The sequence below is a fragment of the Mytilus edulis genome, chromosome 3 (assembly GCF_963676685.1).
Source record: "Mytilus edulis chromosome 3, xbMytEdul2.2, whole genome shotgun sequence".
NCBI lineage: Eukaryota > Metazoa > Mollusca > Bivalvia > Mytilida > Mytilidae > Mytilus > Mytilus edulis.
Window position 1 is genome coordinate 94,682,466 of NC_092346.1, and position 21,193 is coordinate 94,703,658.

The 21,193-nt window shown below is 32.8% G+C and overlaps 1 long non-coding RNA gene across 1 annotated transcript; it reads left to right on the plus strand.

The window, feature by feature from the left end:
* Positions 1–6,145: 6,145 nt before the first annotated feature.
* Positions 6,146–19,612, plus strand: LOC139517821 (uncharacterized). Its single transcript, XR_011663213.1, has 3 exons — positions 6,146–6,279; positions 14,828–15,004; positions 19,477–19,612. It is a non-coding gene; the product is annotated as an uncharacterized lncRNA (long non-coding RNA).
* The last annotated feature ends 1,581 nt before the right edge of the window (positions 19,613–21,193 follow it).

Here is a 21,193-nt window from a genome sequence, read left to right on the forward strand (position 1 = left end):
GACTTCGTGAACTTCGTCGCCATTTCCCGTGTATTTAATTTTTATGAAACAATTCTTTACATATAAAGATTTTTTTCGCCAGAATTTACTGATTATGTCAAAAGTAAAATTACAAAATACTGAACTCCGAGGAAAATTCAAAACGGAAAGTCCCTAATCAAATGGCAAATTCAAATGATAAAACACATCAAACGAATGGACAACAACTGTTCCTGACTTGGTACAGGCATTTTCAAATGTAGAAAATGATGGACTGAACCGAGTTTTATAGCGCTAAACCTCTCACTAATATGACAGTCGCATCACAGTAAAGTGATTCGCTATGGTTGAGTTAACCAGTTCTTCGAAAAAAAACGTCACCCAGCCATTCTGAAATTCAAATTATAGGAACACATTTACAATTTTGAGCATGAAAAATCATGACACCTTTATGACGACAAAGGAATGAGCAAGAACGTATTGACTTCTATTTCACAATTCAACCAAACAGAAAGTTATAATCTATATATTATACTCTCATGAAAAAAAAGTTCCACTTAATATTTTTTACCTACGAAATTATGTTTAAGCCCAAACACCTGCGCCTATTTTAAATTAACATAGCTGAATAATTATCCCAAGTCAGTATAAGCTCTGGATAGATTTAAAGTGCAAGGTACAAACCATTTCTTAGAGGAGGCAGTCTGAGATATTTGAGAGAACAAATATTACTCTGATTTTTTTATTAAACAAAAACTCTGGCCGTATTTGGATTAAAAACAATAATCTTGTCCACTTTTTTGTGGCTATTAGAAATGAAAATCTCCAACAGAATAATATAGCATTAAATGAACATGATTAATAAAAATGCTGGATTCGCCCCTGGCGTGTGGTGTACCAAGTATATTACATTGTCTAACTTGACTATGGCTCTCAGACATTGCTTAGGGTAGTCAAAATGTGCCATTGTATTATAGGTAAAAGTAGGCATATGCATCATACCACATATAGCCTAGACCTGTCACGAATTCGATATCATAGGAAATAATTGAATGATGTAGTAGGGGCCTTAAATGTTTTTTTAGCAAAAATAACAAAACCGAACTCCAATGAAAATATAAATCTAGAAAGTCCTTTATTAATAGACCTTCTAGATTCTGACAGAAGAACATGGGTAGAGAATTCAAGGCATTGTTTAACTTAACTTTAGCCGCTTAACCATACAATCTCATTTTCAATATGGCAGCGGTAGGCAATGCTAGTCATGAACAACGAATACCTAAAATCTTAGTAGTTTAGATGGGGTCTGAGGCTGTGCCAAGTGTGTAACTAAGTCTGCATGCTGGCCATACTTAAATATTTTCACCCTGAACAACAGACAGAGATCATATTGCAAACATTAAAGACATTGACTGGTCTTGTTGACCCTGTATTTCCCATAAGTCTAGCGGTAGACATTGAGCACTGATAACCTAGATCCCTTCTGTGAAGGTTGATAGAGGATGTTGTCAGTATGGTACACATCCCGTTTTGCCCACTCTACGTAAAACTAGTACGTATATTATGTGGTTCTTGGCCTTATCTTACCATAAATATTGACGAGTCAAATAGTTCAGAATCAAGTTGGTTTGGCCATACAAAATCACCAATCCATAGTACCATAGTTAGAGACGAACCAGATGTAAAGATAAACATTGCCCGATTCGTCAATAGTCTTTTAGCCATACAAGGAGATTCTCTACATGGGCAAAAGTACCAGAGGTATAAGCAGGTTTTTCCTTCTTTGCACCATACCACAGATACCACAGACCTTTTTTCTATTAGTTGCATAGTGTGGGTCTTGGTTATACACATAAATAAAGGCAACAGTAGTATATCGATTTTCAAAAGTCAAATCGATTAAGAGAAACAAATTCGGGTTACAAACAAAAACCGAAAGAAACACATCAACTATAATAGAAAAACAACGATAGTTTTGGATATCTCAGTTGCAGGGCATAATGGATGCAATGCCTATGAGCGCAAGCGGTAAAATGACCCAATTTGAAATTTTCTTTTTATCGCCATTAGCTTAGTTGGGCTATATCAGACCAGTGATCACTATTCATCCTAATCTCCAAGATTTTTGAAGTTCTAAATATATGTTGTATGGTGCATAGTAAAGGCAATATCTTATAACTCAATCTCTATCAAAGGGGAGGGGGACTCTGTTAGAAAAATCTACCATCCCATTTGTTTACAGTAGTGTCCTTTAAAATCACAGATATCTGTGGTATGATACATGATAAAGATAATTCCTACCACTCTCTGAACTAATCTGACCGTGGTTAAGATTCTTCTGTTAGACATAGTGTGCCTGCAAAAGTTGAGTTTTTTTGTATCAAACAGGTCGTATCCCCCTTACCCTATTCTCCAATACTCATGAGGGTCTAGGATATATATTTTACGATGCATAGAATAGACAATATCTAATCTCTATTCAGTCCTACATAGGAAAAATTTCAACATATGTTTTTCATATGTTTGAAAATATATGTTTAGGCCCGACATGAACACATATGTTTTCGAACATATGAAAAACATACGGAAAACATGAAAAACATATGTTGCAGTTTTTCATGTGTATGACCCAGGTGGTTAATGTCTAAGTTTTACAATCCAAAAACAATACTCGATGACGTGGACTGCACATTAAAGACCCAGACAACCTCTACATCTGGTACTAAGGCCCAGGTAATGGTACGGGTTTTTTTGCGGTTAATAGTGTAATCATTTTCCCCCGAGACAATTCCGACCTCACATATACTTCTCCTAATTCTTCTATCTTGGAATTCTGCGATAGGCGCAATATTTGGGATAGTAGTACAATATACTTACAGTAGACATAAACAAACATTTCAAAGGATTCTATTCTTTTTAAATCCCTGGTATTGTAGTATAAGCAATTAAAAACTGTACATATAATTAACAATAACGTTAACCTGCGAATGATTTCGTCATTTTAACTGCAAGTTGAATATGTAGTTTGGCAAACATGAAAATTGTAGTATCAACGGCCCTTGTGCTTGTAAGTTGGCTTGTTGGATTTATATTTTATTGGTTGGCTGTCATAAATGAATATTGGCATACTGAATCTAGTGATAACAATTTGTCGCAAATGTAAGTAATGCTCTGAATATTAACTATATTTTCAATTCTAATGCAACAACGTTTGTAACGTTCATTTTGATTGGATAACGTCACTTATTTATATCGCATCAATTGACAATTGATGCTATGGGACGTACGCGCAAGCGCAGACGGCAAATGACAGATTTTAAATACATGTTTTGACGTTGTTTTCTGTCAGTTTTATTAGAATGGAGTATTTGAAGCTCCGACGGCATCAATTGGGGATTTGATTGTCGCAAAACCCTAATTGATACCGTCGGAGCTTAAAATACAATACAGTTACCGTCGGAGCTTAACATACAATACAGTTATCTCCTAATCAACACGACCGCTGAGAATAAACTAAGAAAATATAGGTTTAATGCATGTACTTGTTTTACATATATGTAACGCTCAAATCTATGACGGGTCCGAAATCTTTGTCAGTTTCCTAATCTATGGTAAATATGAAGTCATGCCATTCCAAATCTATGTCATATTTTTTGAAACCCTAATCTATGGCGAGTTTTGTAATTTTCTAATCTATGGACGATTTTTGTTGTTTCCAAATCTATGGAAGATTTTGTGCAAACGTAGAACAAGACAGTACACATGTTTATTATCATTGACTTGTCTTAAATAAGTTAAATTGTACGACAATCGAAGCATGTCTATAAACATTTGTGAAATAAAATGTTATAATGTTCAACCAAATCGTGATGCCAACCATTAAAAAAGTATAGAAGTGATATACTACTAGTATAGTACAGAAATCAGGACTAAAATGATATTCCCCGGAAAAATAAGCACTTCCTAATCTGTACATGGTTCCTTTTAATCCGTAAATTAAAACAACTAGAACAAATTGAAGTTCCTTTACAAGTAAAAGCAGTTTTTTTTTGTAAAAAAACAAAATTTAAAACTTTAAACAGTTTGACTTTTCACATAATATTTATTTCAGCGTTAATCAACCTTTTTTAACTGGTGACGATTTAAGTCAAGGTGGTATCTTGTATTTCATCTTCTAACTTTAAATACTTTTCCAGCCGTAGACGCTAAAATATTAATATAAATCCATTCCCAAAATATTCACTACTAAGACAGCTGTGCCTTTCTTCATCGCGAAATTCGGACGGTACATCACATAAGTATTGCCCCTTCTATGGATAAAAGAAAACATCTTCATTTAAACCGTCGGCAAATTGTTATAGAGGACAAACGGAAAGTGTTTTCCTGATTATTTTAAACACTGGACTTCAGGAATGTTTGGAGTGTCAACAACTTTTCTGAATACGGCGACGACTTATATGGCGTTATTTCTATTGTGACGTTATATTCTACTCTTTTTCCCGGAAAATTACGTAATTCTAAAATCTGCCATAGATTTGGAGAAAACACAAATCTGCTTTAGATTTGATTTGTTTGACGTTTGTAACGTCATATTTACCATAGATTAGGAATCTGCCATAGATTTGGAACCCACCATAGATTTGAGTCCTACATAATTATATATATTTACTTTATTTCATTCTGATCGAAGATTTTGCAACATAAAGTATTTATATATGAATCTAGACATTAGTGGGGTTGTATGGTTAAAATGTCAAATAGTAATTAGAGTAATTGAATCAGTTGAATGTCATTTCATAATATTTCTGAAGCAAAGTTATCTATTATAAATCACGCTGCACATTCGATGAACATGTGTAATACAAGTTTTTGGAAATACGTACTGTTATCATTATCCAGATCATACTCCGTATCACCAGATAAAAGTGTTGCTTTGAAAGTGGTTGGCAGTAGATTGTCTTGATAAACATTGAACAAAATCGGATTTATACTTATTAAGTCCTTCCAAAGCTTCACTCTTATCTTCAATAGTTATCAAAGGTACCAGTAATATAATTAGATACGCCAGACGCGCGTTTGGTCTACATAAGACTCATCAGTGACGCTCAGATAAAAAAAGTTATAAAGCCAAACAAGTACAAAGTTGATGAGCATTGAAGACCCAAATTCAAAAAAGTTGTGCCACAAACGGCTAAGGTAATATATCCCTGGGATAAGTGTATAGTTTTGCAGAAGATATACGTGAATTCTGTTGCTTTTGATTTTTTCAAACAATAGTTGAGCCTGATAGTTACAATTGTAAACAAAACGTACACTAAAACAGAAATTGACACATCAAAGAACATGCTATGTCGTGAATGTTTTAATAGCCAGATTTTCTTCTGTCTACCTCTTTAAAATGTAATTTGCCTAAAATGTAATAAACTGGACATTGCTTTCTGTCTCTAGATTGCTCAAATAAAAATCATTAAAAAAATATATAGCAAAATAAATAAAAAGCACTCTCTCAAGTAATCTGACCGAGTTTGAGATTCTCTTCGCATAGTGTGTCGGCAAAAGTTGAGTTTTACTGTATCAAATACCCCTTTCTCTAATACTCACGAGGTCTAGGATATATTGTTTGATGCATAGAATAGACAATGTCCATACTTTATTTAGTAATATGATCCTGGTTGTAAATGTCTTAGTTTTACAACCCAAAAACAATACTCAATTTGGTCTGCAAATTAAAGACACAGCCAACCTCTACCTCTGGTACTACGGCCCATGTAATAGTACGGTGCATAGTATAGAACAAACAAAAATTAGACAAAAAATCCACTGTATGAGTGAAATGCTTACCGGGTAATAATGTAATCAGTTTTCCGAGACAATTCCGACGTAACAAAAATTTCTCTAAATTCTTCTTTCTCGAAATTCTGCGATAGGCGCAATATTTGGGAAAGAAGAACAACACACTTACAAAAGACATAAAAAAATCAAAGGACTCTACCATCTCATTTGTATACAGTTATGTCCCTGAAAATCATAAGTATATGCAAATCCCCCGAGATAGGGGTATTTTTAAATACCTATTATTGTAGTATAAGCTATTAGAATTGTTCATGTAATAAACCTTAACGTTAACCTGCGAATCATTTTGTCATTTAAACTGCACTGTACATGTAGTTCGGGAAAAAATGAAAATTGTATCAAAAGACCTTGTGCTTGTAAGTGGGCTAGTTGGCGTTATATTTTATTGGTTGGCTTTCATAAATGAATATTGGCATACTAAATCAAATGATAACAATTTTTCGCAATGTAAGTAATGATTTAATCGTGTTTGTGACTTAAGAAACAAAAGGGTTGATCGGTTTTACATTATAATGTTATAATATTATTGATAATAATACAATGATGATACTATTGAAAATATTGGTTTATTCCTTGAATGCCAACATCCTTTGATCTACCGACAATTTACCTATAAAATTATTTGGCATTCCAGGAATAGGTGCAAATAGTTACCACAACAAAAGTGCATGCTTATCAAAACAATCATACTAATTAAACAGAAAGGTAAATTACAGGTAGCTAAATCTAATAGATATTTGTCAAGCTGTTGAAAGTATTTTTTTGCTGTTACTGCTTGAACAATATGGATTGTCTTAAAATGAACTTTGAAATGTGTTGCATCACAAAGTCATACGTGCATATTGTCAGGAATTACTGGTAGTAACGCAAAGCCGAATGGATACATAGCTCCATCAACAAAGCTTTGTAGGGAGTACAACTGGTAAAACGGTGCCATCAATATAAAGAGTAGAAGCTGCTGTAAATTGGCTCACGTTGAAGTGGGTGCTGAATATCAGGATACGGTCTTGGTCTCCATCATCAATGAGCAGAAAGTTATCACCAGTTGTCGTCTAATTCATTTGCCTTCTAAGTTAATCTCCTGTATTGAAATTAGCAGTTGAGTTATCGTCTGACTGTGCTGGGTATAGTGTGATGTCTTGCAGGTTGTAAAGGTGGGCATACTCTGGACTAGTCTTTCGGAGTCGTTGTTCTAGTCTCTGTTGCGTAGTTTGACTAATTCGTCTGCATAGATTGTTGGTACTGGAGTGCTTTCAACAAGACATCTTTGTTTCGTTATTTTGAGTACTTGATCAACGTTGAGTTGAACTGGATCTGACAGATGATTATGTTGATCTCTGGTATTCTATTGAGTATGTTGATGGTAGCTGTGCAGTCAGACTTTACACATCTCCAGTGGCATCTGTCCCCCGTTTAGTCTTTACTCTGTATATATACTTGTAGTTATTGTAAACCAAGTTTTCTTTGCCAAGACGATTCTTAAACTGTGCATTGATACAACTTGCCTATCCTCGGCTTAAATGTGCACATTATTGGCTTTTTAGTTTAAAATAATTGTATCGAGTAAAATTTCTTTAGTATTTCTTATGTTTTATGATAATAAATACATTTCCATTCCCAAAATAACTATAATTGTTTTATTTTAAAAGTAATAAACATGTTTTAACTTGTTGATTTCTTTAAAATTCATAATAATTTTAACCCTAGATTTTACTATTGAAACTTTCAAATGTTGCAATTTTATCAGGTTACTAATTATTTTGAACGGTTAAATACTTATAAAAATAGTTAAACAGTTAAAAAAAAAAACCTATTGTTATTATAAAAACATCTATTGAAATATTTTTGTTGGCATTCAAGGAATAGGTTCCAAATAAAATGTTGGCATTCGCGAAAGACAACGAAAATATTAATATTATTAGTATTATTATCTTCATTATCCTCATCATTATCATTTTTACAAATGTAACTTATCATATTAATATTTTATTTTCATTATCGTTCAAAATAATATATATGTGAGAGTTGATATCCATGAACTGGACTACAAATAATGCAGCAGCATTTATTTGCCCGATTTCAGTGGCGCTATGTTGAATTTTGGAAGATATTTCAAACAATTTTTACTTCTTTTCCTAGGACGGAAATCGCTAGGAATTTTCTCTTATTTTTAACACAAGAAGAATCAAAATAAATACCCAGAAGAGAATAACAATATGTTTTTCCTTCGAAGAAAGCATACACACACACACACATCTTTATTTTTTTGTAGCTGTACAAAAGATACACAACCTCATACGATCCTCTCAAAGTTTCTTCCGTTTAAGCAAAAAGCATAACAAATCCCGATAAAATTTTAGAGAAAAATTAAACTGAAACACGTGATATCTTATATGCCGTCAATACATTAAAATTTGCAGATGATGATTAGTGCTCAAAGTTGAGTGCATTGAACGAAATGCAAGTTTTGATATTTTATCGGATGAACAAACATGTGTGTACTTATTTCTAATAAATAGTGATATGCCAAGACCTGCTTCAATACTTCAAGTATAGTTACCTTTTTATATTATCTTAATTCTATTTAAAATATTTTATTATTTCATGACATGCTATGTAATTATATATTCATGTGTATATGCGTTTTTATAGTACTAGTAAATACAAAGTCCGGTGATAAGTATAATTCGGTAGGTCACATTCTTCGAAGATGAGACGGGATTGTATTTATAATTCAAACATATATTACATAACGGTCAAACAAGTCTTAATGGCGACCTTAAAATTTATGAAGGGATGATTTCAACTTCACAGCTTAGAACTCTTTGTTCAAATCCTTCTTTGTGAGCAGCAACCCTCTTTCGAGGACATCATGTTCGGTAATGCAAACCCTAGAATATCAACTGGGATGGGAGGTATATACTCCGCATATGCAGGAGCTGCTGGAATATAGCTACATAGAAATGGAAAGTTATACATGTTCTATATTGGAAAGCTGAAGTTATATATTTTGTCTTCAAGTTTGTTTTCATCCGATACTCATTGTCAATTACTAGATTTAAGTCAATATATGTGGCAGACTTAACTGTGTATGATGTATTCTTTATCTCAGCGTCCAATGACTTTAATCGTTGCAAACGAGCTGCATAAGAATTGGGTAATGGTTTTCAATAAATATAATTGATTACTCATAAGAAATCAATGTGACACTGATCAGCTATTCATATAAAGCACCTGGACTTTTTAATGACATGTTAGCAGACAAAATCATAATTCATTTTACAAACTTTGATTGACAAACTGCCAACAAGGTAGACTTGAAACATTGTTATACAAGTGGCTATATAAAGACATAAATAATTCAATATATTACTTGTATTCTTCTCTTACGTAAATATCACGATAAGTAAGCGTACATGCCCATGCAAGCGACGTGTATCCATAATAATCATGATAGGAGATACAATATACGTTTATAAGATACGATTTGAGTCACTGTTATAAATAACGCTGCACGTTCGATGAACAACTGTACTACAAGTTTAAAAACATAAATATTGAACATTATCATTATCAAGATCATATAACAAGTAGAAAAAAAAAGAAAAAAAAATTTCAGAAATGATTTAGATTTTTGAAAACGTCACATGAAGTGTTGAAAATGATTGTTTTTGTCTTAATTAAATGTGTTTTATAATCAATCTGGCTCAAAGTACAACTATAACCTTATTTTATCAACTGTTGTCCATGGACCGTTAAAATTGTCAACAAGTTCATTCGAAACTGAAAATTCTCCGAATAACTATCTGTTCAATCAACACGACCGCTGCGAATAAACTATGAAAACTATAAAGGTTCAATACATGTATTATATATATATACTTTATTTCATTCTCATCGAAGATTTTGAACATACAGTATTTATATATGAATGAAGTATATGATTAAAATGTCAAATAGTAATTAGAGTAATTAAATCAGTTGAATGTCATTTCATAATATTTCTGAAGCAAAATTATCTTTTAAAAATCACGCTGCACATTCGATGAACATATGGAATACAAGTTTTTGAGAAATAAATACTGTTATCATTATCCACAGCATATTCCGTATCACAAAACAAGTGTTTGTGTGAAAGTCGTTGGCTGTAGATCGTCTTGATAAACACTGAACACAATCGGATTAATTCGTATTAAGTCCTTCCAAAGCTTCACTCTTAAGTCTGATAAACGATCGCACATACACATGCCATTGTCACATACTCGGTGTAGTGACTATTGGTATTATACCAGAGTTTACCCCTTTGATATTGGAAGATGCACCGTTCCTTGGATATTTATTCTGAACTTGTTATTTTGGCCTATGTAACCTAATAGCAATGTGTGGGACGTGTTATTGTCTTTGCAAATTCGTTAGATGTCCAGCAGCAACGAGTGCATATATGTGCACTATCAAAACCTTTGGTGTATTCTACCTATGCACTGCTTTTCCAGTGCAATATCTTGCCTGTTCTAACTTTGCACCGTTTAACCAGTGAATTGTCTGGTTTATGCTTCACTTGTGCACTATTATCGCACAGTTACCTATGCACCTCTTAAGGAAGGTACGACACCGTATATATATATATATATATTTTTTATTGTTTGTGCTGTATTTAGACCCCTCTACAACGAAATTTGTTTTACATGCACACGTATAAAAAATGCGGTTTTTATCCAACGCAATCATAGGTTTGAACGTAGTTTTCAATTTAGACATATATATATGTACTTATTCAGGTACGTAGATCGATTCTTATTCAGAATCTATTTACTTTATTACAAAAAAGTAAAATCACAAAAAACACTCCGAGGAAAACTCAAAACGCAAAGTCCCTAATCAATAGCAAAATCAAAAGATAAAACACATCAAACAAATGACAACAACTGTCATATTCATGACTTGGTACCAGCATTGTCTTATGTAGAAAATGGCAGATTGACCCTGGTTTTATAGCGCTAAACCTCTCACTTGTATGACAGTCGCATCAAATTCCATGATATTGACAACAATGCTTGAACCAAACAGCCTCAGTTTTATTGTTTATATTCACCCCACATATACCAAGTTTTAGATTATTTTATTAACATACAAGAAATTTCTTGGTATTTCTAAACGGAAGATTTAATAGACAGAAGAAGAAGTATAATTAACAACCAAATTGTTTTATTTACCTGTGTATTATATGAAGTAATTTTTTTCAAATTTGATGTTTTTCTAAAATTGTTACATTTCACAGCAGTTTTTTACTTTTACTTTAATAATCCATCCCTTATTTTTGTTAACTCTGTACTAACATTGTATTACAGATCAAATGTAATTGTTCATTGTGTGTTTATTTGTGTCACTTCGTTTGTTGATTGAGTTAAGTCATTCCAATTGATAAAGTGTGTCTATTTATGTTGTGATGTTATACTACTGTTTCAAAAAAGGGAGAAGGTTTGGTACCATTAAAACGTTCAATCCCGCTGCAATTGTTTGCACCTGGGCTAAGTCAGGAATCTGATGTTCAGTGGTTGTCGTTTGTTTTTGTGGTTCATAAGTATTTCTCGTTTCTCGTTTTTTATATAGATTAGACCGTTGGTTTTCCCGTTTGAATGGTACTACACTAGTAATTTGTGGGGCCCTTTAAAGCTTGCTGTTCGGTGAGATCCTAGGCTCCGTGTTGAAGACCGTACCTTGACCTATAATGGTTTACTTTTATAAAATTGTGACTGGAATGGAAAGTTATCTCATTGCCACTCATACAACATCTTCCTATATCTAATTAATATGTAACATTGTCAAAATAGGGGTACAGCATTCATAGCCATGTTACAATCTCAATCAGAACAAAAACAAACAAATATTTAACAAAGATGCACAAAAAACATATATTGAATTTAACAACCACGTTCATTGCTTACTTATTTTTTGTATTTTATTTCAGTATGTTAAAATCAACCCATAAAGGATTGAAATATTTTAAGTCCTGTTACTGAATGACTAGATTAACATCAACTCTGGTGTAGAATCACGCTTTTCACGTCAGAATGTAAACGTCACACAGGTAGAGATATAAACTAATTCAAAGTATGCAAAAATCATAATCAAAACATTAACATAATAACGTCATATGTATCAAAGAAACACAAAAAGTCACGGGGACAAAGCACAACACCAAAAATGAAAGATAATACAACCAACACATTGACGGGATGCATAAGTACCGAGCCAAGTCAAATCACCAAAAACAAACCAAACGGTAAAAGTTATAATATTAAGACAAATAAAAGAGTTATCGTTATTAAGATTATATACAACATAAGTACGCAGAATATATACACAAGAACCATCATGTTTTATTTTTGAAGTTGATACGGAATATTTATTAACAAGGTCTTGGTACCTTCCGATATACATTTTTTAGAAAACGGACGAGACGTTCTTCGACATACCCCTGGTTTATCAACTTTCTGCTCAGACACTGGTGACGTTTTACAAAGTCTGAAAAGGAGTTGCAAACTCTTGAATACCGAATTAGTTGGGAAATGTATATCCCATATGCAGGTGAAGTTGGTATATTGCTACTAAGGTGGGGGAATTTGATAATTGTCTCGTTTTTCATAGATTCTGGTACTGAGATGACTGTGTATGTCATATTCGGGGTAAAGGTATAAAATTAGGTAGAGAAAGCTGTGTCTGTTGTTTCTTTAATTTCTAGTTCTAGGGATATATCAAATGAACCCAATCAGAAAAGTTTAAGTTCTGATTGTTTATGGAAAGAACATCTTCGATACTCTGAAAGTGAAATGGAACAATCTGGCTTCTTCGATCTTCTTGTTTTTGACAAGTGTCTGCAGGAACTCCGATTCAAAGGACTATAAGAAGTCGGCAAGGAAAAGCGCACAGTTTGTTCCCAAAGTATTATATATTATTAATTTTTTGTTCTTTTATACGTCTTGACTATTCCTTGAAATATAGCTTTTTTTTGACAGCGCATCAGGTTAAATACTAAGTAATTTACCATACCGTTAACTCTGGACGATACCAAATATCGTATGCCTGTGAGTGTTTGCTGAATATCTAAACCCCTTATTGCTAAACGTTTGAATGACGGCCCTTATTTGCACAATTTGTTAATTTTTTTTCAATATTAGCCGTAATAGCGAAGATGTTTTGATGTCCCATACAAATTGTGAAATTGCAAAGAAATAATCGGCTATCGTACCTATATGTACAGCTTTAGTCCATGGTATCCGCCTTTGATCAGTAAGATGGTGCGTTATACTGTCCGATAAGGCAAACGAATATCTACTGTCCTTATGGATTGAAACGTTTAACGTTTCTTGGATGTTTGAAAAATTGTTGTTATTTCAAATGTTAATAATTATGCGATCAAATGCGGATTTGTGTCCTCCTTGGTAAGACTGAAATGTACAAATAAAGGCAACAGTAGTATACCGCTGTTCGAAATTCATAAATCGTTTGAGAAAAAAACCAAATCCGGGATCCAAACTTGAACTGAGGGAAACGCATCAAATATAAGAGGAGAACTATGACACAACAGAAACACATTAAAATGCAACACACACAGAAACGAACTATAACATAACAAACATTACATTAGGTTTCAGGTGTAAAGAACGCATGCATATAAAAATCCTGCATTAATAAACGATAACTGTCATTTCGTTTATCATAATATAACTTGTATCTCGGATCATTAGTTTTACAATTGAAACCTTCAAAAAGGACAACAGTTTCCATGGTTAAATAAATGTAATACTTGTAGACATCTATCAGAGTTAGTTTCAACTTCTTTCGAGAATAGCTCATAACTGTGGTTTGTTTTTGGTAAGTGAACAAATATCAGATAAATGTTTGATGTGTCTGGTATATTTAATTCAATTCCCATTATTCTACTGATCGGAATATCCAGTACTTCAACAAAAGACTAGTTTTTTCCCGATACCCGAAAGGCGACGACGCCTCTTTAAATTAAAGTTAAATAATTTATGACAATGGTCATAAACGCCTTTCCCGTAACCAATATAATTCGTCGTATCTAAACGCATCAACTTACAAGACCGAAACCAGAGTTCTGCAATGATAACAATTATATCAATTCTATTTATATTAAGGAAATTAATAAGATATGGAACATTATAATCATGACTCCACGAGACAGTTCAAACATGCAAAGTTAAGTTCCATGATTAAGCACATACGATACGGTTTTGATCCCATAATGATTTGAAAATTTGAACATCGGCTATTTTTGTACCTGATTAAATCAAATATGTAATAAAAAATATACCATCATGTGCTTTTTTTGAGTAAATCAAGCTTGAAATTTCAAATAGTTCCTCAAAATTCGGATTTGTGGACGCATTTTTCCTTTCGACAGAAATATATAACTTTTTTGTTTGAAGAAATAAAAAAAAGCTGTTTTTTGTTAAGTAATTTGTAATTTCTGATTTAAATCAATGTTCTTCAGATTTTTCAGTTTTATTTTTACAAATAATCATAAATATCAAATTTTCATGAATGTAGAAAAAACGCCCTTTTTTGCTGTATATTTATCAAATTAAAAAAAATTGCACTATTGACTTTTTCATGAAAATTGGTACACATACTCTTCATACGAATTTAAACCAAATGTCATTTTATAAAAGAGGGGTGCATGAACTCGTTTTCAAGTTAGTTATATCAGTTTCAATGATAAAAATCAGTCAAAAACAACATTTATTTTCCGATCAGTCATAGTTTGACGTCGCGAAAATAACAATTTACGTTAGCAACTGTAACTGTATCGTATGCCCTTTCGTGTCTACTTTGTCGTGAATAAATGAATCACAAGCTAGGCTTCAAATCTCTAGTAGATTCCTTTCGGCCATAAACTAGAATTGTACACAATATGTCAATCTCGTGCATCAAGAATCCGTTTGCTAATTGTAATGTGACTATTTTACAGCTTCAAAAGATGTATATGTAAGGATGTTGATAATGGTGAGATACTGCGGTTTGTTGTTTATGCCTGCATCCTGGTTTATGATGATGTTATCTTACTGTAAACTACACAAGGATTCGACAATGAACACCCTTCCACATTGGTTAAAGAGGTTCGCTCTTGTGATATTCAGCATATATGGTAAGTTCTTAATGTTTCAATATAATAATACTTATGAATTTTGAAAATTTGAAGAAAAAAAATTGACGGGGAGGACGCCAATGACATTGTTTCTTTTACGAATCGATCAAAGATCAGCCTACGTAATTTCAAATCAAACACGCGCCCACGTTATCAGCTCGGTAGTTAGTACTTTCAAATTGGTACTGACACGATATATAACAAATTAACTAAAATTGCCCGTTTATAAATTGTGGCATTATATAGAAAGTTAGAAACTAATGTTTCAACTGCCTCAAGTAAAGTTGGCCTTAGAAGTATTTGGCTATTTTTAGGTCCTTTTTGGTTTACTATTATCGGTCCTTATACATCCTTGGCTTTCAAATATTCGGGTTTGAGTGTAACTGATCAGGGTAAATCCAGAAAAGCGCTCCGGACGCATGAAATGAATATTGTGTATATTTTTTTTTTATATAAGCGACGTTCCGGATTTGGGCTGATCTGCAGTTCACTTGCGATTATTGTGTCTTTCATTTGCGCAGATTATGAACAGGTAAATGCAAGATGAATTTATTTTTTATTCATCTTCTGGTAGCCAGTTGTACATTAGTCCGATATTACTCTGACGTAGAACAGCTATTTTGCCAGACAAGCTGGGACTACGCTTGGCTGGCAATACACCCGTTTGACGTCAAAGTTATCTCGGACTAATTGTACATGTTATGAATTGTCAATTTAAACGTATATACCAAACATTGTCTCCAGCTCACCGCGGATTGGTGAAATAACGATATGAAATGGATGCATGTGTCATATCTTTAATTAACGCGATTTTTACATATTTTGAGCATTATTAAAAACTACAGTCTCACTAATTAGCGACAAGAAGCGACAAGAACTTATTTAGCGACAAGAACACTTTTTTTTAATCAAAATTACTTATTCCAAATAAATATTAAAAGAATATGCAAAAGAAAACAATTTTAGCGACAAAAAAGTTAATATTGATAGAAATCAAAGAGCTGAATAGCTCTGAGGGGAAAGACGGCCCTTGTTTCTATTTAATTGATTTTTTTTTGGAAAAGGGGGGGGGGGATATTATGATAGTCTTCATATAAAAAATGAAAAAGAGAACAGCTAGAACATGTAGAAAGGTTGACAATATTAAAATCAATTGTTGTTTATGTAATTTCATTTCCTTAGTTTAGGATTCAATTTGGACCAATGGAAGAGATCTGCATCTTCTAAATCTAAAAATTCGATTAAAGTTGATAGTTAATTATCTAAAATTCAACTGAATTATGTCATTTCACAACAACTACAATATTTTTTTGAAATCTTAATTGTGTACCACTTAACTGCAGGCTAGGGCCATTTTCCATTTTTTGTGACAGTATTCTTGGATTTTAAAGTTTTTTCTTAAGAAAGTGTGGACTGAAAAATCTATTCAGTTTTAAATTTCCATTGATAAAGTTCCCAGTTACAACTCTCATAACAGGGAAACAGGTACTAATAAAAAAAACCCAATATAATTGATGTAAACTATGTGAAGCTTGTTTCCAAATCTAAAATTTGAAATATTTGTAAATTTCATGAATAAATAGGTTAAAACTACAAAATGCAACATTTTAATTTTTTTATTTTTTTTTACCATTACAATGATTATGTTGCAAATTGGTACACAAAAATTTAGTTTTAATGAAAGACTACTAATCCAATGAAATGTCACATTTTAAGTGTTAAAATACATTAACTTTTATTTTAGTGGATAATTACTCATCAATTGAGGTGCTCCTGATTTGGAGGAAGATTCTCAAAACAGAATTTTTACAGAAAAAATTAATAAAATCGTTTCTCTCCCCTATCTCATGTAACCCCGCGATCTTTGTTTACTTTGCAAGTTGTTCAACAGTTGACCTACAAATTAAAGTATTGCATGTTGATGTTTGAATCATCTACAGCAAACAATATTATGTTTAAATTGAACAAATACCAATGTGTAATTAGTGCACGATCTCTGAGAATGATTTAAATAACCAGTGAAGGATATCCCTGCTTCTGCGTAGTGTGGCATTCCAAGAATGACGTCACTATAAAATACAATATAGGTTGGATATATTTAGAATATCTTGTCATACTGATTTTTCCGGATTGTAAAAGAAACGTCAATAATGTAAAGGAGGGCTCAAGATACGATAATTTCGTGAGAAACAGAAGGGAAATGAGTCAAAAAGTGTTTAAAGTCAAACTATTAATTTCTGGGTTTCCTTCTCTTCCATCTAAGTAAGATTTGTTGGGGGGTTTTCCACATTATAAAAACAAAATGAATGATGTGAGGGAATGTCACTCTGGTCAACCCCATAGGGGATTGACGGCTTGAAGCCGTCTTTCCCCAAAAAATGAAACATAGATCAAATTACTACATTTATTTACATGATATTTTATTATTTATTATGTATTACAGCAAGTATTACGTTTACCCTATCGTATTATATTACTTTAACTTGAGTTTTAGAACAATATATTTATCTTCTAATTTGTTTTTTACTCTTTGAACAATAATGTTACGGTACCCAAATTGCACCTATCAATCAAAAATAGCAGTAGAAATCTTACAAGATTTCATAGAGACTAAACAATTTGTATTTTTTATGATTTGATACTATGCAGGTCTTCCAAATAGGTTAAAATATTTAGATATACACAAAACATTAACAGTTTTTATCAGCATATGATGTGTTTACTGAAAAAGCAAAATGTACGGAAAACCTCATCATGCGACGTCATCAAAACGTCATCTTTTTAAAATTAGCAAATGCAATATGTTACAAGTATCTATTTCTTAAAAAATGAAGAGTAAGCATGGACTTATATGCAATTTCTTTAAAAATATTTGAAGAAATTAAACAAAAGCTCTGTTACTCGACTTTTGATGATGCAAATTTAAGCATGGGTGCAACTTGGGTACTGCTCATTACCGGTATAGAATCATTAATGGTTTGGAGGTCAATTTTAGACCATTTTTTTATGATTCCTTATGGATTCAAAATTAAATTGGTAAAACCATATAGTAAATAATGATACATCTTCAAAATAAACACATAATGAAAAAAAAATCCGAAGAATTAATAAACGTAGGTTAAAAAACTGTCAAAATAGGTGAAATTTGGGTATATATAACTTACAAAATGCATTATTTGTGCATCATTGTCCAGAAAATACAGACACAAATTGTGAAATACAAAGAACTGAAATCAAACAAGAGGAAAACAAAATTAAAATGTGAATATTTTCCATCATTTTATTTTGTGTATTGCCTCAATTAACGATACTTATCATGTTTATGCATATCAGAGACATATAATACAATACAAATGTATTATATGTCTCTGTGCATATTGATTGAAAATTAAAGGAAATTAATGGCAATCTTGAGATTTCAACAGGTGTTCACTATTTACAATAATTGTATATTCTGGCGCGTGTAATTGTATAGTCTGACGCGTGTACAAAGTTTAAGGTGTTAACTGGATGTTATTGTAGCAATAAAACAAGGGACACACGCCTCGATAATCTCACTTGACTGATGTTCCACATTGTGTGAACTGTTATTACCTTAGAGTGAAGCCCCATCTAATGTTGTACTGTATTGTTAGAAAGGAAATAATATTTCATGTTTTTGTTTTAATAAATCCTTCAAAGGAAAGTTGAAATATCTGTGTTTTTATTTCCATTTCATTGCCCGTATATATTAAAAAAAAAATGCATATTTCTTTATATTTGATAAATATGTTTTCTTGTCGCTAAATAGTCTTCTTGTCACTAAACTTATTCTTCTTGTTGGTTCTTGTTGCTTTTTGACGCTTCTTGTCGCTAATTAGTGAGACCCAAAAACTATAGTCATTAATCACATATTGCGTTAAAACATTTTAAATTAACTCGTTGAAAGCAACGTTAAAAGTAAACTTACAAATCCCCTCAAGTCCATTGCTGCTTCTGGATTGTAATAACCGTCTTGCATCCTGTGCCGTTCAACGCATGCGAGACAACTATATCTAGGCTAATCAACTTACCAGAAACAGGAGTCGGACTCAAGTAATTCTGAAGTCACAACTTTTATGTTCCACTAGTGATACAATGTTTATGTATCTTTGGGTTTTCATACTTTGTTCAAGCATACCATATAGAAACATGTGTAAACTAAAACAGTAATTTACACATTTAAATGTGAACAGATGAATATGATAGACCATGCATACTACAGCAATCTGATAATACACTAAACATAGAACTCTAACCTTACAAGTGATAAACAATGTCCTGTCACATTATATTCAGCAGTATGTGGTGTTTGGTATTATTTAATATATTGTATCTGGTGACTTGATCGCTATACCGAGGAATCAATTTTATAATATATTTCTAACCTACCTTTACATTTCTTTAACCAGTTCATTTAATATTTAATAATGGTGATTTATTTTTCTTTTCAGCTGTATTTGGCCTATTGGAAATGTATAGGTTTCGTGAAAATATTGGGCTATCTTGGTTGTGCATTTCTGATGTGTGCATGATGTTTACGACCTCCATGCTGTACTGGCATAGTCATCATGATCAAATGAAAGATATGAAGAATCAAAGCCTTAAAGGCTGTAAAAGCAATTGCTGCCATGTTAATGTTTGGGGACTTTTATTTTTCATCCACATATATACAAGAATTAGACCTGACATGAGTGTTGTCTAGTTAAAAGTAAGAAGGTTTTAACTTTATATAAATAAAAGACTTTAGCAGAAAGTCATTTTTAATATGTTTTATATTTCACAAGGAGACAACACGTTTACCAGGCTAAAGTTGGGGTCAAATATACATGTGCTGAAACATATAACTCAAAATGAAATCATCATGGATTATCCCCTGGTAGTGTTTGTAACTTCCTTGGCAATAATTTCCTTTATTGATTTAATTTTAACAATTTTCATTATTAGTTTATATTTAACCATTAACACAAATGATTAAGTTAAAACATTTCAACTTTCCAGACGCAAATGTTAAAAAACGGGAAAGAAATAAAATATCTTACAAGACATAAACATGTAAAGAATAAATGTATATTTCAGCTTAATAAAAATATTTTCATAATGTTACTTTGTCATCATTTTTAAAACTAAGTTCCAAACATTATTGCTTAGTTGATATGTGTCCTTCTGATGCGGTACGAGCACAGGCATAGAAACAAGTGCATGTGGGTACGACTCGATAACTACAATTCTCATGCAATCCCGAAAAGACAAACATGACATTAAATCGTTAGTGTGAGTTCGTGGTCTAGTGGTTAAGACCGATGGCTACAGTGCTGAAGGTCCCGAGTTCGATTCTCACTCGGGGTGCTAAAAATCTCAGTACATTAGAAGGGTAATTTTCACCCTCTCACACACATCTCTGGTACCCAGACCGGAGTTTAAACTAGAATGGGTACGTTGGGGGCCTCGGTTGGTCAAAGTGTCCCTACTTTGACCTGGAGATCAATCTTCTGATATCTCTCTGGTTTGTCTGTTTCCACCGAGTGGCCCGGTGGTTCTCTCCGAGTACTTCGGCTTCCTCCACCACAATAACAGACTTCCAGGTGTCCTAGCACTCCCTTTGTGTTGAATTGGGTGGGGATTGGTTGTCCTTGTAAAAATAATTGTCGTATAAATATACGTTAGTGACACATCTCCATTAATCCCGTTAGGGAGTGTACATGGATGCCACTGTACCCTCGCAGCTTTCGAGGGGTTCTTCGGATATCGGAGGCATTTACCAGTACATACATATCACTGAACTAGTATAATATTGTATAGGGGCCAGCTGAAGGACGACTCCGGGTGCGGGAATTTTTCGCTGCATTGAAGACCTGTTGGTGACCTTAATTCTGCTGTTGTATGTTTTTCTATGGTCGGGTTGTTGTCTCTTTGACAAATTCCCCATTTCCATTCTCAATTTTAATATACGAACAAGAACAAACAGCTCTACGTTGCTTTGATATTTATCAATTTTCAGGAAACATTGCGAAACATGATCTTCAATATTTCGAAAACATGTGAAATAAAATTGCTAACACGGTGGACCGTCGAGTGTCAACAAACGTAGTAGACTTGTTCACTGAAAAGACGAGGATAATGGTTTCATCTGACATTTGTTATGCAAACCCAGTTTTGATCATGATATTT